Source organism: Cyprinus carpio, chromosome A7 (genome assembly GCF_018340385.1).
Source record: "Cyprinus carpio isolate SPL01 chromosome A7, ASM1834038v1, whole genome shotgun sequence".
In the NCBI taxonomy this organism is placed as follows: domain Eukaryota; kingdom Metazoa; phylum Chordata; class Actinopteri; order Cypriniformes; family Cyprinidae; genus Cyprinus; species Cyprinus carpio.
The window spans coordinates 3548349-3573400 of record NC_056578.1 but is presented as its reverse complement, the minus strand read 5'-3'; the positions used below and the strand labels follow the sequence as shown (position 1 = coordinate 3573400).

The window sequence follows — 25052 nt, the reverse complement described above, 5'->3', positions numbered from 1 at the left end:
CATTAGTAAGAACTGTAAGGACTATGCCATCACTTAATTGGTTACTTGAAGAACCTTTAATCAAAGGTGAAAGGCTGGATGTTGCTAAACAGATAAGACAAGATTCCTACCAACAGCAAAAATGATTACTTTGAGACAATTACTGGATATTGTTGGAAATGTCGAAAATATCAATGTTGTGTCACAATGTCTGGGGCTCAAATTACAGAGAATGGTGGGTCTTTTTTGGATAAGATAAAAGAAGTTTTGAATGATGAAGACAAATTTTTAATCAGGAATTTTGATAATAGATTATTTGAACCTGAAGAAAGTGACATTTTTCCAAATATGGACATTTTATCAACATTTTCCCAAGAAGAATATCATCATGAATTACTTGCGTCTAAAAGGCTAGACGGGTTGGATTTTTGTTCTGTAAATGGAAAAAAGTTGTATGAACTATGTGTTAAACAAAGAAAAATTGAAAGACCGGGGTAGAAACGCAATGGGCTGCTCATTTTGGGGTTGAAACTAACTGTAAACCTGTGTGGAGAAGTACATACAAGCCACCATTGACCAAATCTAATGGAGATTTGCAGTGGAGGATACTGTATGGTATTGTTGCTGTGAATGCATTTGTTAGCATAATTAATTCATCAGTTGACAGTAAATGTCATTTTTGTGAACAGAGGGAAACCATTTTTCACTGTTCACTGTACATTGTGATAGGCTTAAAAGCCTATTTTTGATGCTTAATTTTATGTTTGTGGATTTCAAGGTTATTTTTTTCTACGGTTGGGTTCATTTTTGGTTTTAGGTTTGGAAACAAAAAGAGAAAGAAAGGACAACTTGTTAACTTTGTTATTGTAAAAGCGAAAATTTACTTGACAAGAAAGGAACAAATAGAAGGGGTAGTTGGTAGGGATGTTGTATATGTTTTTAAGAGTCTAATAAAAGTAAGAATCAATTTTGATTATTTATTTTATAAAAATATGAAGAATATTGAAGAATTTGAAAATGTAAGGGATTACAAAGAAATGGTATGCTCTGTTAAAGATGGAAAATTGCTAAGTGTCTTGAGTGAAGTGTATGTTTGGTAATTGTTTTTAATGGTTAAGAATAAAGTGTTATAAAATCTCTCTCTCTCTCTCTCTCTCTTTCTCTCTCTCTCTCTCTCTCTCTCACACACACACACACACACACACACACACACACAGAAAGTCAGTGGGTAAAGCTAATTTCTCATGATTTCTGATGGTCAATTCTGCTAAATGAGTTTTTTGGTCATTAAAATGACACCAGAGGCTGAGAGAGCAATGAACTGTGGGTAATAAATCAGCAAAGCCAAGAAAGCAATGAAATGAAATTAGCAAGCAAAAGAGGTCACATGGAAATGCTGAAAAGAATTACTGATCTAGCATGCTGTTGAATCTATCCATGTACAAAAAATAATAATTATATAATTACTCCTGCTAATACTTATAATTAAGTGTAAACTGGAGATGAAGTCATAGAAGTTAATAAAAAAATAAAAAAATAAATAAAAAAGAACATGCAGTAATTTGGACGGCTGAGACGAATGAGAAACGAGACACTGGGTAAAAACAGATAGCGAGCCAAGATTCTGAGTATTGAGTTAACCTCCTCCTACAGGGTCATGACAGAATCCTGCTTCAGACAAAACTAGATCTGTTACATATGGTGAAGCCAAGCCACGCTTCACATTATCCTGAGCGTAAGTTACCCATCTGACAGCTAACAAACACTGAGTGACATACAGATCTACGTAAAGAGGCAAGGCAAGTCAAGGCAAGTTTATTTATATAGCACATTTCATACACAATGGTAATTCAAAGTGCTTTACATGAAAAGAAAATAATAATAATAACTGTAAAAAAATAAAATAAAAAAATTACAACAATAAAACAAGGAATTTAAAAACTTTGAAAATGATTTAAAAAATGATTTAAGAGGTTTAAAATGAGTTTAAATCAGTTAAGAATAGAAAATGATTATACATAAAATATAATGCAATCAGTTCGGACATCGCACAGTGCTCCTTCAATAAATGCACAGCTAAACAGATGAGTTTTGAGTCTGCATTTAAATGAGACTACTGTTTTAGCACATCTGATCTATTCTGGAATCTGATTCCAGCTGCCGGTGGGATAGTAACTAAAAGCTGACTCCCCTTGTTTTGAACCCTTGGTATTTCTAACTGACTCGATCCTAATGATCTGAGTGCTCTGTTAGGTTTATATTCAGTGAACATATCTGCTATGTATTTAGGTCCTAGGCCATTGAGTGACTTATAAACAAGTTAAAGTACTTTAAAATCAATCCTAGATATAACTGGAAGCTAGTGTAAGGTCCTGAGGACTGGTGTGATATGCTCAGATTTTCTGGTTCTAGTCAGAATTCTGGCAGCAGCGTTCTGGATGAGCTGCAGCTGGATAATGGTCTTCTTGTGAAGGCCGGTGAGAAGACCATTACAGTAGTCCACCCTGCTGGTGATAAAGGCATCAACAAGTTTCTCCAAGTCTTGACTGAAAACAAAACATCTAATTCTTGCAATGTTTTTAGATGATAGAATGCTGATTTAGTTACTGCTTTGACATGACTACTGAAACTAAGGTCTGTCTCCAGAGTCACACCAAGATTCCTGACTTGATTTTTAGTTATTAGACCCCTAAAGTCAAGGTATGCATTCACCTTGAAAACTTCATTTTTGTTTCCAAATGCAATGAATTCATTTTTTCCTTGTTTAATATGGCACATTCAGCTGTTAATTTCATCAATGCATTGGCAGAGGGAGTCAATGGGGCTGTAGTCATTTGGAGATAAGGCTAGGTAAATCTGGGTATCATCAGCATAGCTGTGATAGGCAATTTGGTTCTTTCCCATTATTTGACTTAGTAGGAGCATATACAGGCTAAACAAGAGCGGTGCAAGGATTGAGCCTTGTGGGACTCCGCATGTCATGGATGTCCACTTAGACTTATGCTCTCCTATACTCACATAATAACCTCTCCCTTCTAAGTATGACCTGAACAATTTGAGTACCATCCCAGAAAGCCCGACCCAGTTTTCCAGTCTCTCTAGTAGTATGTTATGATCAACAGTGTCAAACACAGCACTGAGATCTAGTAATACCAGCACTGATATTTTGCCAGAATCAGAATTAAAGCGAATATAATTTATTATCTTAATGATCGCTGTCTCTGTGCTGTGATGTGGTCGGAAACCAGATTGAAAATTGTCCAGGTATCCATTTGAGTTTAAGTATTTGTTCAGCTCCTTAAAGACTGCCTTTCAAGAATCTTGCCTATAAAAGGAAGATTTGATATTGGTCTACAGTTGCTCAATACGGTGTTATCAAGATTGCTCTTTTTCAGAAGGGGTTTAACAACTGCAGTTTTCAGGGAGTTTGGAAAAGTCCCAGAAAGAAGTGAGGCGTTCACCAATTCTAAGAGATCTGCTTCTAAACAGTTAAGCACACTTTTGTAAAAAAATATGTGGGAAGTGTGTCAAGATAGCAGGTTGGCGATTTAAGGTGCTGTACTATTTCTTCCAAAATTTTGCTATGAGTTTCTTCAAAAGCAGACATAATATCTTCTTTTTGATATTGCAGTCGAATCTGTCTGACCTCTGCATAACTTGGGGATGTGCTAATTGCCTTCCTGATATTATTGATCTTCTCAGAAAAGATGGAAGCACACTCATTGCATTTGCTGTCTCAGAGAATTTCACTGGAAATTTGACTTGAGGTTGGGGTGGGGGGGGTTTGTCAGTCTCTCAGTAGTAGCAAAAAGAGTGTTGTTTAAGTTACTGTTTATAAGGTTTGAGAAGAAAGTCTGTCTAGCTGTGACTAGTTTCACATTAAAAGCATGAAGGCTGTATTATAGATGCTATACTGAATTTCAAGTTCAAGTAAAGAGGAGCGAAAGGCTGAAAAGCACAAGTGCATCATGATTTTTTTCAAACGCCAATCACTAATGGAGTGTGAGAGTGAATCCAGCACCTTCTCAGAGCTTCAGGAAACAAAACACCTGACAGAACAAACGCAGGCAGTGATCATCACGATGGGCTGCTGGAACACGCTGTAGACCCTCATGAACCAGCGACTGATTAGCATAATGAGATGCTAAAGAAACATCATTAGGCTAAAAAAAAAAAAAAATACATTCAGGATCATCTTCAGTAACAGCAGCAGCAGTCATGTGGTGAAGAGCACAAAGATCTCAAACACACACAACGACTTTATACAGCCGGCGATTAGAAGACATGAGCTGGATGTCTGGTGTTATTGTGGCTACTTACAGTGTAAGCCAAATATATTATTTTAACTTATTTTACTTGGAAACATTTAATAAAATAGTCAATTATACTGCTTCTTTCTCCTTATTTTATTCAGTAGCCATTTACATACGTAGTGCATATCACCACCGAACTGGTGGTTGTGTGATAATTTTTCTTTTTTTTTATTTAATCTTTAATCACTGAGAATAAGAAATATATTGTAAGTTTCATGCCAATTATAAAATAAAACATATCACATATATTTTTTATTCTAGAAATGCATTATAGAAAGTGCAAAACCATGTGTGAGATTACAATTAAATCAAATATATTAGAATAAAATAAACATTACCTTGTTTTAACAGTGTTTTATAAATAATATATCGATAACTATAATATATGACATTAGAATAATATAATACTACCTTAGATATTACTAATAGTGTTTTATAATTAACATATCATACAACTCTCTCTCTCTCTCTCTCTCATATATAATATATATATATATATATATATATATATATATATATATATATATACAAACAAATTACTAGTAAGGTAAGTCACCCTTATTTGTATAGCGCTTTATACAATACTGGTTGTGTCAAAGCAGCTTTACAGTGTCAAACAGGAAAATAGTTTGTCAATAATGCAAGAATAATGCAAGATGACAATAAGTAATTTTTTTTCAGTTATGCTGTGTCCCAATGTGCCTACATATAATACACCCTTAAAGTATGTACTCTTTTGGTGAAGAAAAAGTACACACTTGAGTGTGTAGTAGAAGAGTAGGCAAGCTTTGGGACATACTATAACGTCATACAATTGCGTCTTTAACAGTCCGCTCGGTCACATTATTAGATGCACCCTGTCACTGTAAACTAGCATGTCAATCATCTTGTTACAGTTAACATCCTCCACATTTCATTTCATTTAACTTCCTACCGTACTGGAGAGAATTGAAGTAGCATGTTGATCTGCGAGCCGTGGGTCTTCATGCAGAGAACTCTGCTCATATTTTTTGCATAATGATGAATTTAAAAGTTAATGGCCAAACGGATGTTTATAAAAGTTCACGTTGTTGTAGATGAAAAATCCTAAAACAGATAACATTAAATAAAAATATTTAACAGGTTAAGTGTTGATTATTAGTAACTCAAACCCCTTTATCTAAACCTCTCTACTTAACCGTCGGTCACACATATCCACCATGTTTGAAGTTTAACATTTTTTATTCGTGTTGGTAGTTCTGAACCGAATCATTCATCAAAGGGCAATGGATTGTGGGTAATATTAACCATCAGAGTGTGCACGGACCCACACTTCAAAAATCTACCTGAAATAGTAGACCATCCAGGGACTTCTGGCATACTCTTTTCAACATATTATGCTTTGGGACACACATATTTTAATCTCACATACTATTTAGGATGGATATTATGAACATTGAGATGCAGGGAGAAAGTCAGTTCATTGATGATTCAGTGATGTCATCATCCAGTTCAGCTCTCTTCCAATAGTGTCTGTGCAATCAGTCAAGTGTCCTCAACTAAGCAAGCCAAATGAACCAAAACTCCATCGGTGACAGAATGGAGAAAAAACCTTGGGAGAAACCAGGCTCAGTCGAGGGGCCAGTTCTCCTCTGAGCAGACGAAACCAGCATGGTGTGGTTTAATTCCAGCCTGCAACACAGGTGCAGAGGTCTAATCTGGTTCCTGTGGTCTTGTGCCGATGGTCATCAAGGTGACGAGGTCTTCATAGAGGATCTAACCTTACTATTATATATTAGTATTTATTGCATATTATATAACTATATTGTAATAATATATAATGATGTGCACAAACTGTCATGGCCACTGGAGTCATGTCAATAGGTCACCTATGCACTGATAGTTCTGAAGTAAATTAACCCTGGCACAGTAAGCTGCTATGGCTACTTGCCTACCCTGAAAGTTACCTCTGTTTTTGGAACTGAATGCTGAGTTTATCCGCTTATTTAGCCTTAAACATACCCAGGTATGTTACATACCCTGCTCTCTGGAATACCCCCCAATCCAATGAGACGCTATGTTTATGTGTATGTACTAGCTTTCACTTCATATGTATGTCTATAAGTGCATATAAATACAAGAGACCAAAATTCACATGAACAGAGAGTTTACAGCCTTTAAAATAATGTTAGATCTACAGCAGGACTGACAATAATAAACACACTCTCACACACACACTGCAAGCTACATCTAATCAAGAATGACATTTGACTCAGCATGTTGTCAGTGTGTGTGTGTGTGTGTATGTGTGTGTGTGTGTGTGTGTTCATCAGGGCTCCCTAAGAAATGACCTTGCCCCCAAATGCCAAAAACAAAGACGTCTCCATCTTTCTTCTTCTCTGTAGAGCAGGAGCTTCATTATGTGCCACCGCTGCATATGCTGCTTTTCCTCTTAGGTCTTGTGTCAATATCACACATCAGCGAGAAACTTAGACTCACAATCTGAAAGCCGCAGATCCAACACACTTCAGTGTGAAAAAACACATGAATACAAGAGACACGCAGTGATGATGATGTCACTATTGAAATGTGTTTGTGTGTTACTCCAACACTGCACATCTTTCTGCATAACACACTGTTTTTTTCTTGTTTACATTTGGCCAAACATGTAATCACTCAGCACTGGTATCATGAAAAATAATCATCTCAATGCCACCATCTTTTACATGCATGCAGACAAGACTCTGACTGCTTTCAACCCAGCATGAGATTCTGAGCTGAAATCACAAGCTGTCAGAAGAGAGTTAAAAACAAACCAGAACATCAAATTACAACCTCCAGCGAACACATCATCCTTCTGTCCCGAAGACAGACAGTCAGAACTGCTGATCTGGTGATGTCACTGACTGATAAACATGTGATCTGTTGTCAGCAAATGAAAATGCCAGGAAATGTCCTTGATTCGTAACTCCTCAAGTCCTTGAGCTCAGTCAAGGTCATTGGTTCAAATCCCAGACAACACAGATACTGTAAAATAATGTACACCTTGGGCTTTCATTCATTTAGCAGAGGCTTTTTATCCAAAGTGACATACGGAACATCATAAGCAATCTGCCATAACCTGAATCACTTTGGTTAAAAGCATTTGCCAGACACATATAAAGTGTTTTTCTGAAATACCCGTTTTATATTGACTTAACACTGTCATTTATTGTACAAAAACATCAAAACATGCAAACACAGAACAAAGGTTTAAACTTTTATTTTGATGTCGCAATGAACAGTTAGCATTTAGAAGATAATGATGTTGGCGTAGGTTTATAAATGGTGATGTGTGATTTCTTCGCAAATAAATCTGATAGAATGGTGCACTTGTTCCCAGATGAATGTTATAAGCAACTCAGACTTGCAGCATATGCAGAGATGGGAGTTTTTAATGGTCCACGCATGTGAATGATAACTGTTTGTGTGGAGCAGCATTTACTGTGAACGGAGCCACTCTGAGATGCACCTAACCTAGACTCATTGAAATATGGTGCATATTAAGATTAGATTAGATAAGATTAAACTTTATTTTCAATATGCAGAGTACAAGTACAGAGCTAATGAAATGCAGTTAGAATCTAACCAGAAGTGCAAGAATATAGTGTTTTTTATACATATAAGTGCAGAGTAAGTGAAGCTATGATTTACAAAATGTACAGTGGAGTTGATATATACAATATTAAGAAGAGTATGTACGGAATATAAATAGGAATGCAATGGAGGATTTTATGTACATTATGAACAGCAGCAACGTAAGAACAGTGGTAATAAATACAGTTGGTTGAGTGTACAATAGTATTGTTAAACAATGTATTCTATGCAAAATATCAGTAGTGCAATAAACTTTTTATAGAAATAGTTTAGTGTGCTTTATACAGTAACGGTAGAGAGTTTACAGTGTAATAGCTTGAACAATGTACAGACTGTGCAAAATATGAATAGTGCAAATACATGTATGTAAAGTACTATGACCAGTCCAGTAAGAAAGTAGGTGCAGGTTAGATGGGTGGTGTGGAGTTCAGAAGTGTCACAGCCTCGGGGAAGAAGCTCTTCCTGAGCCTACTAGTGCGAGAGCGTAGGCTCCTGTAACACCTGCCGGATGGAAGGAGGGTAAAAAGTACATGGTTAGGGGGAGAGGCATCCTTGATGATGTTCCTTGCCCTGCCCAGGCAGCGCTTGTGATAAATGTTCTCAATGGAAGTTAACTGGGTGCCGGTGATCCGTTGAGCAGTTTTCACCACCCGCTGGAGTGCTTTGCGGTCAGATGCGGAGCTATTGCTGTACCATACTGAGATGAAGTTTGTGAATATGCTCTCAATGGTACAGCGGTAGAATTCCACAAGGATCTTGGGACTCAGGTGAACATTCTTAAGGCTCTTTAAGAAGTAAAGGTGCTGCTGTGCCTTTTTGACCAGGGTGGAGGTGTTTAGGGAGCAGGTGAGGTCATCAGAGATGTGGATGCCAAGGAACTTGAAACTCGACACACGCTCCACTACAGCTCCATTGACGTAGACTGGGGTGTGTGCATGACTCCTAGTCTGCCTTAAGTCCACAATGATCTCCTTTGTCTTCTGGTCGTTTAGTTCCAGATTTAGTTCCTACCACCGTGGTTTCATCTGCGAATTTGATTATGGTGTTGGAGCCATAAAGAGAAACGCAGTCATGGGTGAATAAGGAGTACAGAAGAGGGCTCAGTACGCAGCCCTGTGGAACATCGGTGTTCAGGGTGATGATGGAGGAGGAAAGGTTGCAGAGGGACTGAGGTCTGTTAGTCAGAAAATCTAGAATCCAGTTGCAGAGGGATGTGCTTATTCCAAGCTGACTGAGCTTGGATATCAGCTTGGAGGGGATTAGAGTGTTAAATGCAGAACTGAAATAAATGAACAGCATTCTCACAAGTGTATTTTGACTGTCCAGGTGGGTGAGGGCAGAGAGAAGTGCCATAGAGATGGCATCCTCTGTTGACCTATTGTGGCGATAGGCAAATTGGAATGGGTCTAGTGTAGCAGGGAGACAGGATTTTAAATGGAATACAACCAGCCTCTCAAAGCACTTGGCAATGATGGGGTGAGTGCGACAGGATGGAAGTCGTTAAGGGCCGAGGTAGTGGAGTGCTTCGGTACTGGCATGATGGTTGAGGATTTGAAACTAGTTGGGACAGTTGCCTGGACCAGGGACAGACTGAAAATGTCTGTGAAGACCTCAGCCAGCTGCTGCGCACAGGCTTTAAGCACACAACCAGGTATTCCGTCAGGGCCAGCTGCCTTCCGTGGTTTCACCTTACACAGAGTGGAGTAAACATCTGAGGTGGGGTATGTGAGAGGCAGTACATTGGGTGGAAGCTCAGCTTTGAGGGAGACCTCCTTATTATTTTGATCAAAACGAGCATAAAAGTGATTGAGCTCATCAGGGAGGGAGGAAGACCTGGAGGGAGGCACAGTGCTGGGTGGTTTGTAGTCTGTGATAGTTTGTATTCCTTGCCACATACGTCGGAGGTCCAAAGAATTGAAGTGTTCTTCAATCCTCTGTTTGTGTGTGAGTTTGGCCTGGCTGATACCTTTCCTCAAGTTGGCTCTGGCTGAGCTGTAAGCTTCCTGGTCTCCAGACCTGAAGGCTGCATCTCTTGCTTTGAGGAGGATGCAAACCTCTCTGTTCATCCAGGGCTCCTGATTGGGGAATTTTTTTTTTTTTTTTTTTTGTGGTCACTCTGTCCACACACCTTTTGATGTGGTCCAAGACAGAGTTGGTGTTAGTGTCAATGTTGATCTGAGAGTTTGTGGTGGCCTGGGCAGCAAACTCACTGTGTGCTGGAATTGATGTTGAAGCATGGAGTCAGTACCTTCCAGACAGATTTTAACAGTTCATATTGTAGGTTTCACACGTTTGATGACCGGGGTATACTTGAGGAGCAGGAACAAAGAGAAGTGGTCAGACTGACCCAGGTGGAGGAGAGATGTGACTTTGTAGGCATCAGTCACATTAGTATATACATGGTCCAATGTTTTATGTCCCCTTGTAGTGCAGGAGACATTTTGATGAAATTTAGGGAGAACAGATCTTAAAGTGCAGTGATTTAAATCCTCAGCAACAATAAAGGCCCCATCCGGGTGCAAGGTTTGTAATTTGTTAATAGCAACCCAAAGTTCTTTCATAGCCACGTTAGCATTAGCGTCCAGCGTACATAAACTGCAACAGCAACAATGCAAGTAAACTCATGTGGTAGATAGAATGGCCTGCACTTCATAATCAGGAACTCCAGATCAGCAGAGCAGTAGGTATCAACAATGACAGATTCTGTACACTAGGCATGGGCCGGTATGAGATTTCGACGGTATGATAACCTTAAGCAAAAATATCATGGTTTCACGGTATCACGGTATTGTTGTTATAGCTCTGAAATGTGTGATTTTTAAATGACTGTTTAAAAAAAAATCTTATTTAGAATATTAGAAACAGTAGAATTTCTTTATTTTTTTATTTTTTGTTTATGTTTCCTAAAAAGAAAAAAAGAAAGACTGACATCTTTATTTCACCTAAAACTGTAATTACAGTTATTTAATTTTAGTTATATAATTCATATTTATATAATTTCATATCATTTTGTTATATAATAATAATCATACACATAATTTGATTAAATAATATCCCAATTTGAAGCAAAAACAGAATTTTCTGACAAGCTTTGTGAAATTATACTACATGCCTGAACGAAACAAACAGCAGAAGCTCTGAATGAGATGCATATTCACTATCTGACAGCAGGAGGCGCCTCTGGAACACAGATACAGAACAGATACAGCCTTTCCTTGGTTACCGCTGTAAACAAAGCTGCGCTTTGCTGAAACACTGCTTTAAAATTAACTATACAGAGACCAGATGAAAAGAAAATACCACGTAAACTTTTCAGAAGACAGTCAGCTCCCCTCAGAAACACATTCATATAAACCCCCAAATCAATATTGAGGATTTTCTTCCAATAGTTTGTGCATCATGAACAGTGAGTGATCTGCCTGCTACAGTGTTTTTCTCTGTGCGTCCGTCTTCAGCGTCTCTGGTCTGTGTTAACGGGCGTTAACAGACTTCATATTTTCACATAAATTGCAACGCAGTTTGTGCAGAACAGAGAGTTGCAATAAGCCAAAAAACGTCTGGTTGCCAATTGCGTAAAGGCCAAAATATACTTCAGCCGTCCGACAGGCATTACGATATTTTCGTACTCAAGAGGGCTCGCGGACAGCCGAGCACCCCGTGGTACTGCACATGTGTCGAGTTCATCCATAGGCGCTCATCTGCGGTTGAGTACACTTTTGAAAGCTGTGTGGATGCGGCTGTGCACGAGACGGAAAGGATTGCTGAATGTGAAGTGTATCCGGGCCTTAAGTTTCGGGGGCAGCTCCTTAAGTTCGGCCATCCTACACACACGTGACTGACCGCTTGCTCACACCAACAGGAGGAGGAGGGGTCAGTGTTACTCTCTACACTGCACTCAGCCTGAGGGATTCCTACTCTTTCAGTCATTGAGGAGACATGGAAAACAGTGCATACTGCAGGAACGGTATAATGGAAAATCTTAGTGGTTTTGAAACCGTGAAATTTTCAAATCACAGTATACCTTGAAACCGGTAATCAGCCCGTGCCTACTGTACACCATGATTTGTTTACATAAATGTATACTCCACCACCCTTGTTTTAACCAGAGGTTGCTGCTACTGCTACAGCCCAGAAGAAAGAGCGTCCATTCATATGCACTATACATCGTTACAGAGCCACGTTTCAGTAAAGAACATAACATTGCAGTCCATAAGCCATTTCTTGTGAGGGTCCAGATCTTTAGTTTGTCCAGCTTGTTCATCAGAGACTATACACTGGCAAGGAAGATGCTGGGCAGAGCTGGTTGGTGTGGGTTTAGCCTTAGCTTAGCACGCAGCCCTCCATGCTTTCCCCATCTTTGTTTACAATCTTGATGCCGACAGCAAACACTTCCGGTCGGTGCAAGTGATCCGCTTGTCCGCGGTGATCTCTGTAGCTCCGGCTGGAGTTCGCTGAAGTTGAAAGGGTGATCCAAAATTATGTTGGAACACTGTTGGTTGATGACCAAATGTGACTGTTTACTGTAGCTGTAGTTCTCATAAATGAATCGAGCGAACATGAAGGAAATAACCAGGTAAATTAACACTATTTTCCAAAATCTGGTAAGACTCTGATTATGATTATTATTATTATTATTATCTGATTATGAACATTATTATGATTTTAAATGGTTTTAATATTTTGTGCAGCCTTAGAAAACAGTCTAATAATGTTTTATATGGATTCTCATCTGTAGAATGCGCCACTTCAGGTACTTTGCCAGTTAATGCTCAATGCTTCAGAAAACATGTTGTAACTATGCCTAAAAACAGGATCTGTGTAAAAATACACATATACCACCTGTCCAAATTACACAGAAAGCCATCAAGTAGAATAATATGCAACTTTGGTGTCTTTAAAGAATCATGCGATCATGAATAAACACGCAAACAGCACTCGTAGATGTGATCGTTTATCTTTTATTTTATAATTTGATCTCCCCTGTTCAAGTTTAATTTTTGTAATTACGTTAAATGTACAACTAAGCAACTTACTATTTGCTTAGTCAGGCCAATAAAGCACATTTGATTTGAACAGAGACACAGATGAGAGCAAATGGCTGTCAAAGACTCTGAACACACATTAGAGCTGTCCGTGGTGCTGAAACTGTCTGTGGTGCTGAAAATCAGCTGCATTACCATCTGAAGCACTGGAACTAACTGTGTGATTCTATTACCTCAAACTGATCGTTTGTGAAATTAATATTACTTGGACACATTCACTTCTGATAACAAATCACTCTAAATTGTAATTTAGACACATGCATTTCCTGTTAAGCTGCTTTGAAACAATGTGTATTGTGAAAAGCACTTTACAAATAAATTTGAATTGAATAGAACTGGAACTTTTAAAACTCACGTTTGCCATCAAAATACAGCATTTTCTCACTTTCATTGAAACAGCAGGTAACCAGAACAAAGTGGCCAAAGTCTAGAACAGCAGATTGTTGAGGAAATAACAGCAGACCAATAATCCAGCATCCAACAGTTTGATGGAGCGGCCTGACCTTTCCATAAAAGCACCTGATCTGATGAAATGAGAGAGAGACAGACAGTTTGGTCTCTGAGACTCTCACAACACTTCAAAGACGACGGCAGCTGCAGCACAGACATATAAACAAATGTCCTTGATTTTCATACAGGTTTGCACACAGACACACACACAAACTATAGTGGTGTGTAGGTGGAGTGTCACACAGATTGGTGCTGTTCCTCTTTCAGTACATGAAGTGAAACATTCATTTATATAATTTAACAAGACTGAGAGAGTGTCACATTTATTTCTTCAGCTAGAACCCAACAGAGCTACAGACTCGTCTGTCTCCCTCTCCGTCTGTCTGTCTGTCTCTTCTGGTACAGTTAAAGTGTGTGTAGTGCCTCATCAAGGAAAAAGAGAAAAACTGAGAATCAGCTGCCAAAACAAGAGTATGAGAGAGAAATAAATTACAGCAGCAGAGATGAAATGGAGCATGAATTCTGAGTATGGGTCACCATACTTGGCTTTATGTCACTTTCATTTTAAATTAGACTATATTTATTGCGTCAAAATTTGTTAATACTTTACTGTAGGTTAGGGGATTTGTATAATTGATTTATTACTCATGCAACAATACTTTTTATTGTTATAGCTTTAATTAATAAGCATTGCTATATAAATGATAAATTGGTCTAGTGCTCTTATGAATTTTTTAGCATGAGTTTGTGAGTTAACTATACTGAATGCAATAACATAGACTTCATAGACAGTGTTTGCATATTTGTAACCTACTTATCCTACTATCTCTATACTAGTGTTAAAATGCTACTGTTTTTGATAGTGTTGATAACATTTCTTACAGATAACTATTTTTTTTTTTTTTTTTTTTTTTGCATTTGCCTTACTGAATCTGGAATCCAGAAATAACCTGTGCATGGGCTTTTTTGATTACTAAGCACGTTTCCATTACAAATTTTTGCAAAACTATGGCGATATTTTATAAATGTTTATAAAAAAAAGTATTGTGAAATGATGGCATTTCCATTAACCAATGTTATGTGACTAAAACGTAACCTTTTGCCTCTCACAATTAGTCATGGCAACGGATTTTGGTGGGATTTTGACAGATTTTGGCTATATTTTCAAAGGAGGCCTATTGCGTGTATCTTTACAGAAGCAGCACAGAGAGCCACTTCAGAAACGTGGTTTGGCACAGCTGGAATAAAAGCAAGCACTGACTAGAGTGGTCGCAATCAGCTTCAGTGGCCATATCAGAGCCACACTGCACCACAGACGTATGCAGTGTAAATTGTCTAAGCTATGATGGCAAGGAAAGCCCCTTATACTTGAGAGCGGCCACGTATGAAGTGTTTCTTAGAGGTTATAATACATTGAAGAATGATCATATGACTTTTTACATATGCCATGTGACCTGTAAATTCGAAAAAAGTTTCCATTGCAGTTTTGTGAAATATTCCTCTTACGAATTGCCTGAAAAACCACCTCATGCGAGCGCAAAAACTTATTTGCGATATGCGAAATTGACACGTTTCCATTAGGCGTATTTTCAATTCGCAATTTTAATTTGCGCAATTAATGGGTAATGGAAACGCAGCTACGGTCAGTTTAAGTGCCGGAATTGCAGTTTTGCCAGACATTCCTATGAAGACAAATAAAAACTGAGAAATACATAAAATAAACCAAAATTTGTTCAAATATTTTGTAAATAAGATATAATAAAGAGATCACTAACCCTAAACTGAAACTTCTCTCTTGATTAGCTCTAGATGGTACCAGATGATGAATAAGGGTGTTATCTAGTAAAACGATCGGTCATTTTCTTAAAAGTATAAAAATGTATATGCTTTATAAACACAAATGCTGGCCTTGCACTAGCTGGACTTCACGCATGACGTAATCACGTTGTAAAAGGTCATGCATAACATAGTCGGAAGCACCGACTCAACGTTTAGCTACAAAGTGAACTTGCAAAGAAAGTCAAACTCCCTTTACAAAAAAAAAGTCAAACAACGTGGAGGCTGCGTCTATGCCCTTTTTCACAACTAAACTGTCTAAACAAACTGTCTAAACTGAATTATACATGCAGACATGCATATGGAGAGATTTTAATGGCAAATTTAGCAGAGTTCCGGACCTCATAGCTGGCTATGGCCATGCAAACAGGATCACTAACCTATTCCACCACAGACAATGAGAATAACTACATATTTGGACAGAGATTTCAGCATAACAGTGTAAATGTTGAGGAGTGGAGATAAGAGTGGAGACGCAAACTCACATTTACACACTAAGAACTAAAGAGAAGTACTGAATCAGCATCAGCATTGCAGAGACACACAAACTAGTCTTTCAGCACATTCTCCTGACTGCCACTATACTTGTGCTGAGGGTCACTCCTCTGGTTTATTGCTTCTTTTATTATTATAAGTTACATTCATGAACTGCTTTGGATGACCACATCACTGAATCAATACATGAACTTTAACTAGAGCTGCACAATTTGTAGAAAAAATGTTTATGAGCAGCACAATTAATTGTGAAATGCATTGAATGCAGTGTTCCGTTTGGATCTTATGTCAAAGGCTTTTATTTACAAAGTGTTTTGCAGCACTGCATATTGACTGTATTAATGCAATGACCAATCCTTTACAAGGGTCATGAAATGAGAGTTTCACACCTCAGAGCTAACTCTCCAGGTTGAAATATGAATTTGTGAGGATGATTTTCCTCTAGACATCCCTTTACACATGTATGAAACTCTTAACAAGAGTGATTCTGCCGCTGAGTAAAACAGATGATGTGCCTGAGCAAATGAACAAGAATGTTATCACTGTTTTCTTAATCTCAACATGCTGCCATTTTTTTCTAAATATCAAATTAATTATAGCAGGCCTAAAGTTATAATAGTTTTAGAACTAAATAAAGCTAATATTTTCAAATAGTCATTCTCTTCTGCCACAGGCTCAAATACATACGGCTCTATCTTGAGAATCAAACACACATCACACATGCTGTGAGGGAAAACAGTGATGAAGTTCACCAATTACAGCAGTGGATTTTAACTTTAGCTTTTGAAAGGGGAGATGCCACCTGAAATGTAGAGTTTGCAGGGAGTAAAATAAGGATGCAAAATTATCATTTTTACAAATATTTGAAGTTGTTTGATGCAAATAACTTTGCTTAGTTCATAAGCTCACCTCTAGAAACATGATGTAAAGATCTTAAAATGCATTTTATAATCCCTACAGAGCTCAAATCACAAGAGTTTTGCTCATCATGAGCTCAGTGACTGTCTGAATATTTTGGTTAAGTTTTACTCAAAGCAGCAACCTTCAACATCTCACCGTAAACCTAGAGAAACCATCTGCCAAAAGAATAAAGAATACAAAGACAAGTCTCATTCAACTCTTCAGGGCTAATGCTGATCTAACTTTTTTAACCCTATGTGTTTAGTTCAGAATAAATCATTCAGTAATGTTTTGATGTCTATGAGATCTTAGTCACTTCACTGTCTGTGCTCCTACGAACATGGAGAAATTTCTGCATCATTTCATTCAGTCACCCTGGTTTTGTTTCTCTCAAATATCGACCAGCAATTGCTAAACTGTGACCCTAAAAACCAAAATATATTTGTCTTAGATATTCTCTTCTGGATTCTGCCATCTTTTACTCAGCCTCACTTCATACCAAACCTCTATGATTTTCTTTCTTCTGGTTCTATGAAAGTCTGACAGTGTTGGTCGCTTTTCCAAGCAATTACAGCAAAAAATGGACACTGATGCTTTCATGCAAAAGCATCTTAAAAGTATCTTAACATATGGCTCTGCAGTCACACAAACTTAACTGATAATCTCAACATAGGCCCAAACTCCCTGTGTGTTTCTCATGAGATTTCACATGAGAAGACAACAAAGCTGTAGGCTTTAGTTGACCTTGCATGGAAAAGAGTGACATTTTCTTCTGTTGATCTTCATGGCAAAGAAAGTAATTACAGTTTTAAAAAACACACAGGTTAGTAAATGATGAAAGAATATTCACTTTTGGGTGAACTGATTCTTTAAAGTTTCCCTTTCATGTTAGTAGGCCCCGTGTAAATCTACCCTAAGCACATTAGGCCTCTCAAGAAGACAACAGCCTCAGTTTTTACCAAAATACAGAACGCACACCTCCGTCACTGGACCGTCTCATCAAATGTGTCTGAAGTCTCGTCACGTACCACTAATCAGTGTCAGTGATGAACTGGATGATGTGATCAGAGGAGGATCTGCTCACTTTAGCGTTCAGCTTGTTTTAGAGACACTTCTGATCGCTACGCTCTCGTTACCTCTTTTTAAGATCTCTTTACCCGGGGCAGCAAGAGAGAGAAATGCAGAGGATCTCAGGTTGGCTGGTTAGAGGAGAGGGATTATAGTCAGATTAGCGACGCTGCTAACAGGCAGCAGTGAACTCTGTGCATCGGGGTCGAGCCGCTGTCACGGCAGGTGAGGAGGTCACGTCTTGGGCAGCACGGCTCCTTTAGCTGAGCTCTGGATCAGTGTTCAAAGACAAAAAGAGCTTTTTAAGCTGATCCCCCACTTTAAAGAGCTGACAGGAACTAAACTAAAAGTTAAAGGTTGAGAAATGTTAAAACATAGCCGGGCCGAAGACTCACGCAGAGTGATATATACTATATACTTCAATTTATAACAATGATTTCAGTATTTATCAGAGGGTGGGCTTCAAGTATAACTCATTTAAAGTAATGGTGCTTCATATAACATTATCCAGAGAAACAAGTGTTAATGATTTATTATATGTGATGTTTGTACTGGCTACTGTATACAGGCCACCAGGGCACCATAGAGACTTTATTAAAGAATTTGCTGATTTTCTATTTGAATTAGTGCTGACTGTAGATAAAATTTTAATTGTTGGTGATTTTAATATCAATGTTGATAATGAAAAAGATGCATTGGGATCAGCATTTATAGACATTCTGAACTCTATTGGGGTTAGACAACACATCTCAGGACACTCTCATTGTCGAAATCATACTAGATACGGTTGCTCCTTTATGCTTAAGGAAGATTAAGGAAAACAGTCTGACACCGTGGTATAATGAGCACACTCGCACCCTAAAGAGAGCAGCCCGGAAAATGGAGCGCACCTGGAGGAAAACAAAACTAGAAGTATTTTGCATTGCTTGGTGGGAAAGTAACCTATCCTACAGAAAAGCATTAAATACTGCTAGATCTGATTACTTTTAGTCTCTTTTAGAAGAAAACAAACATAACCCCAGGTATTTATTCAATACAGTGGCTAAATTAACGAAAAAAATAAACCATCAACAGGTGTTGACATTCCCCAACAGCACAGCAGTAATGACTTTATGAACTACTTTACTTCCAAGATCGATACTATTAGAGATAAAATTGTAATCATGCAGCCGTCAGCAACAGTATCGCATCAGATACTGTGCTATAGATCGCCTGAGGAACAGTTCCACTCATTCTCTACTATAGTAGAGGAAGAATTGTATAAACTTGTTAAATCATCTAAACCAACAACATGTATGTTAGACCCTATTCCATCTAAGTTCCTAAAAGAGGTGCTTCCAGAAGTCATAGATCCTCTTCTGAATATTATTAATTCATCATTGTCATTAGGATATGTCCCAAAAAACTTAAAACTGGCTGTTATTAAGCCTCTCGTCAAAAAACCTCAACTAGACCCCAAAGAACTAGTTAATTACAGACCGAGCTCGAATCTTCCTTTTCTGTCCAAGATACTAGAAAAGGTGCTATCCTCACAATTATATTCCTTCTTAGAGAAAAGTGGTATCTGTGAGGATTTCCAGTCAAATTACCTGCTCTTATCATCTGATCATTTTTATATCTCTCTATTAGTGTAGAATCTTAGTGCTGCGTTCGACACTATTGAACACAACATTCTTTTGAATAGACTAGAAAACTTTGTTGGCATTATTGGAAGTGCATTAGCATGGTTCAAATCATACTTATATGACCGCCATCAGTTCGTAGCAGTGAATGAAGAGGTATCATATCGATCACAAGTGCAGTATGGAGTACCTCAAGGCTCAGTACTAGGGCCATTACTCTTCACGCTTTACATATTATCCTTGGAAAATATCATCAGGAAACACGTTGTTAGCTTTCACTGTTATGCTGATGATTCTCAGCTCTATATTTCTTCGTGGCCCGGCGAAACATACCAATTTGAAAAACTAACGGAATGCATAGTCGATATAAAAAACTGGATGATGAGTAATTTCTTACTGCTAAATTCTGAAAAAACAGAAGTGTTAATTATAGGACCTAAAAGCTCTGCATGTAATAACCTAGAACACTGTCTATGACTCGATGGGTGCTCTGTCAATTCTTCTTCATCAGTTAGGAACCTAGGTATGCTATTTGATAGCAATCTTTCCTTAGAAAGACACGTTTTTCCATCTCAAAAATATATCTAAATTACGACCTATGCTATCAATGTCAAATGCAGAAATTTTAATCCATGTGTTTATGAACTCAAGGTTAGATTATTGTAATGCTTTATTGGGTGGTTGTTCTGCATGCTAAATAAACAAACTCCAGTTAGTCCAAAATGCAGCAGCTAGAGTTCTTACTAGAACCAGGAAGTATGATCATATTAGCCCGGTTCTGTCAGCACTGCACTGGCTCCCTATTAAACATTGTATAGATTTTAAAATCTTGCTTTTTACTTATAAAGCCCTGAATGGTTTAGCACCTCAGTATTTGAATGAGATCTTACTACATTATAGTCCTCCACGTCCACTGCGTTCTCAAAACTCTGGCAATTTGATAATACCTAGAATATCAAAATCAACTGCGGGCAGCAGATCCTTCTCCTATTTAGTGCCCAAACTCTGCAATAACCTACCTAACATTGTTCGGGAGGCAGACACACTCTTGCAGTTTAAATCTAGATTAAAGACCTATCTCCTTAGCCTGGCTTACACATAACAAACTAACACATTTCTAATATTCAAATCCGTTAAAGGATCTTTAGGCTGCAGTAATTAGGTCAACCGGAACCGGGAACAGCTATGCTAATTTATGCTTATAAGAACGGCATCTATGCTAATATTAGTCTGTTTCTCTTTTATTCCAAGGTCACCGTAGCCACCAGATCCAGTCTGTATCCATATCAGATGGTCACTGCAGTCACCCGGATCCAGTATGTATCCAGACCAGATGATGGATCAGCACCTAGAAAGGACCCCTAAAGCCCTGGATATCAGCGGAGACCGGGACAACTAGATGAACCCCAGAGACAGATCTCCAGTAAAGACCTTGTCTCAGATGGCTACAAGACCACAGGAAACAGATGATTCTTCTGCACAATCTGACTTTGCTGCAGCCTGGAATTGAACTGCTGGTTTCGTCTGGCCAGAGGAGAACTGTCCCCCCAACTGAGGCTGGTTTCTCCCAAAGTTTTTTCTCCATTCCGTCACCGATGGAGTTTTGGTTCCTTGCCACTGTCCCCTCTGACTTGCTTAGTTGGGGACACTTCATTTCCAGCGATATCGTTGACTTGATTGCACAGATACTATTTAAACTGGACTGAGCTGGATGATGACATCACTGAATTCAATAATGAACTGCCTTCAACTGAAAAATTAGTGTTTAGTATTATCATTTTGCATTATTGACACACTATTTTCCTAATTAATACTGTACAGTTGCTTTGGCACAATCTGTATTGTTAAAAGCGCTATATAAATAAAGGTGACTTGACTTGACTATACAGCAAATCTCAACTGCTTGACTGCTTACACTGTAACAAAATTTAAACCATATTGTTACACATCTCTAATCATACTATAATGAATGAAGATATTATAATCATTATAATCATGATTTTCCGCTTTGAAACAATGTTTGAAAAGCGTTTCACCTGTATATTTGACTTGACAAACTTGCAGATCCTGCAGAGGTCTGGCCAGTGAAGAATAGGATAATTCAGTCTAATAGCATTTAATGGCAACATGTATCCATTCAGACTCCTGCAGACATCTGCCAGATGAAGCTGCAGCACACCACACAAAACTCACCTACTACAAGGAAAAAACTATAAGTTAAACATAAAGAAAATGCATTTAACACCAGTTCTTGGTTTGGAAAGAGAGATACTCAGATCTGAAAGGTTCTGAATCTCTTCTACTTCACTGCAGCCATTTTTACTTTTACAAGTGATAATCCAATTACATCACCATATTATGTGTGCAAACATTGTTTCAAGTTTAATTTACTTGTTTTCACACACACACACACACACACACACACACACACACACACACACACACACACACACACACACAGTTCTAAAGCAGCTTTACACAAAAAACAGTGACTTAAACCTCAGTGTTCAAGAAAGAAGACTGAGCAGCAAAAGAAAAATCTCTGATATGATTAATGACAATAAAAATAAAATAATCAAATGCTAAAGCTATCATCATAAGCTAGAAATATTTGTATTTGTGAGTAAATCTGAAGTGTGCTGAAGGTTGGCATTTCCTTAGATGTGTTTGGTGCTGCTAAATCTCAGAAAACTCTGGGTCACTCACACAATTACAGAAGCAGATCAACCTGATACACACACACACACAGACACACACACAGACACACTGCAGCTCTAAACACTACCATCATTAACCTACTGATCAATCACACAGTCAATATATAATCTGCATACTAATAACATGTAATCGGAAACCACAAAGCAAGAGTATCAGTGTGCTAACACAGAATCACTGCGTAGCATTTATTTTATTTTTATTTTGTATCATGGTTTTGTTATAATTGCAAGGACATTTCCAGATATTTGGGCCCAGATGGAGGAGCTGAGTAAGAGGAGAAACCCCTCGGTTATAATAATGAGGAAATAGTCACAATGGGGTGTCTGAATTGTACAGAGAAAAATAAATTCAAGCCTACACACACCAGCTATATGAAAGAAACGAAATCTTGCACAGCATCATCATCCACCTCTGTGTATGAAGACACTGTCCCCCTCTCTGTCTGTCTGTCTGTCTGTGTGTGTGTGTGAGGCTCTGCAGGTTGTTCAGAGAGGTTGTCTATCGCACCCCAGCGGAGGATCTGCAAGCGTTGAAATCATCCTCACTACACATGAACTCATGAACTCACTGTGAAATCACACAGAACGCGCCGGTCCTTTGATTTCAGCACATTTAAATGTACATAATACATGCAAGAGAGAATGACACGATTTAAAATGAGTTTTGTGTAATGTTGGGGTTGAATTGTGTAATGTTGTTGAAAATTGTAATAAAGGTGTGTTGAAATTCAAAATTCCCCTTCTCTCTCTCGTGTGTGTCAGACGGAACAGTCTAGAGATCGTGGATGGAAACATTTTGTTTAATGTTTCGACAATACGCCAGCTGCTGAAATGGCATGTCAAATGTGTGTGCGGATACACATGAGTGATCGATGCTCTGATTATTAGAGTCTCTTCAGCGAACATTCATCAATCACAGTCACTTCCCTTCATGCGCATCCACCAATTCTCTCCTTTAACCAGCATCGTGTTTCCAGACCCCGAAACACACTGGAGACTTTAAGAGATCAAACCTGACATGATCCGAAACAAAAGATCATCTCCTCCATCCCTCCCTATCTCTCTCTCTCTCTCTCTCTCTCTCTCTCCACACACACACACACGGGTCCGCGTTCCTATCGGAGCGCTCTTGAGCATCTCATGGATGTAGAATTGGACCTCGTCATGATGCTGATCAAAGACACCCAAGAACGAACACACACACACACACACACACACACACACACACACACAGACTGATCAATCAGATCTTTACCTTCGCAATGCTCTCCCTGCGTCTCCGTCTCTCCTTCTTCCCAAATTCCTTCGCTTTTCACTGGAATCTCAGTACGGAGTAATGTCCAGTATCCGTCCGAGCGCAACGCGTCTCGATCCTGCGCGTCTTCCGAAGGGAGCTGCTAAGCGCCGCGTCACCTGCGTCCTCACATCAGCAGCGCGCGCGAACCCGCCCACAGAGACACGCCCCGCATCGTGGGCGGAGCCGAGCTGCAGTCAGAGCGACGCGACGCAACGCGCGGTACAAACCCTGTAGATCGGCGTTCTTCTCCAGAAAGAAGCGCTAGAAAGACCCCTCACGGAAAGGAGATTTTAGCGCTGACGCACGACGTGTTTAGATCCTCCGCTAGGTTCCGCCTACAGTCCATATTGAGCTGTTTCAACTCAAACGAGCTGCTGGACCGACTCCAGATGAGCGCGCGTCACCACATCTCCAACTGCTGCCAAATACAAGTCTCACATTACTGCACACTGAAATACATCACTGAAGTAAACGTCACTATACAGTAAACATTACCATATAGCCACACAGAACTAATGACTTCCATGAAGAGATGGAACGCGTGCATTCCTAAACACACACTTCAGTGCTGTAAGCATGCGTTTTAAGTAATCACACCACCTGTTGACACGAATATATTAAACCGAATTATGTCAAAGATCAAAGACGTTCTTCTAGCAGCAGGTTCTTACTTCCAGTCCTCGCGTACCACTCTGCACATTCTGCATGTTTCTCTGAACACTTCAGACGTTTGTTCTATTCAACCATAAGCGCCATACGAAGTGGACTTTACAGGATATTCAGACATTATTCCAGTTCGAAGGAAGCATATATGTTCCATTCAAAGATCATTGCGCGAGATGGGAATTAAAATTGTATTCATTCACAAAGTCAAGTCACCTTTATTTGTGTAGCGCTTTAATACAAAACTGATTGTCAAAGCAGCATTAGAGTGTTAACCAGAAAAATAGTTAGTCAATAATGCAAGAAGAAAATACCACAGAATAATTTTTCCAGATAAAGTGATTGTATGATTCAGTGATGTCATCATCCAGTTTAGTCTCTTCCAATAGTGTCTGTGGAATCAGTCAAGCATCCACAAGGAACCAAAACTCCTTGGGAAAAAAATAAAATAATACAAAATAAAAATAAACCTGTTTAATGACTTAAATAGTTTGTAGAACCCTTCAATACATTTGGTAAATATTTTTCCTCAACCTGGGGGAGCAAATAGACAGTCTCAGAAAAGGGGTTGCGGGAATCTAATTTTTCATTGTATCTTCTTTAGATTTTAAATAGAAACTCGTGAGACATTACTTTTTTTTTTTTTTTTTTTTTTTATTGCTCCAGGACTGATTTGATATATTTTTATAATAATTAAAAAAAAAAAAAAAATTCAGTGTGGTACAATTTTTTTCAAGGCACTTCAGTGTCTATAACTTTTTATCTTTTTGAGCATTATCAACTCTGGATGATGGATAGTAAAGCCCAAAGGGACTTCTTTCCGAAGACAACCAAATTGTGTGTCTTTTACAATTTTTAGTTAGGTAGAATTTTTTTTTAGGTATGTTTTAGGTAAAAAACAACCCTTCATTCATTTGGTTTTCTTTGTTTTAACACTACAAAACATCACAAAGAGAAGTAAGCTACCAATTTAATGTGATAAGTGGACGTGATAAGCAGATGAACTCAGATCATCTGCCTCTGAAATGAGATGTGCAGTGCAGAATCGGTGATAG

At 38.5% G+C, this 25052-nt stretch overlaps 1 protein-coding gene across 1 annotated transcript in view; it reads right to left on the bottom strand.

Annotated features, from left to right (window-relative positions):
• The window catches only part of LOC109061935 (neurexin-2-like), a 124925-nt gene extending 101023 nt beyond the window's left edge, over window positions 1-23902 (bottom strand). The window contains exon 1 of the mRNA XM_042759340.1: window positions 23293-23902. The gene's annotated coding sequence lies outside the window, so the exon portion shown is untranslated. The remainder of the gene's footprint in view (window positions 1-23292) is intronic.
• Between the last annotated feature and the right edge of the window lie 1150 nt (window positions 23903-25052).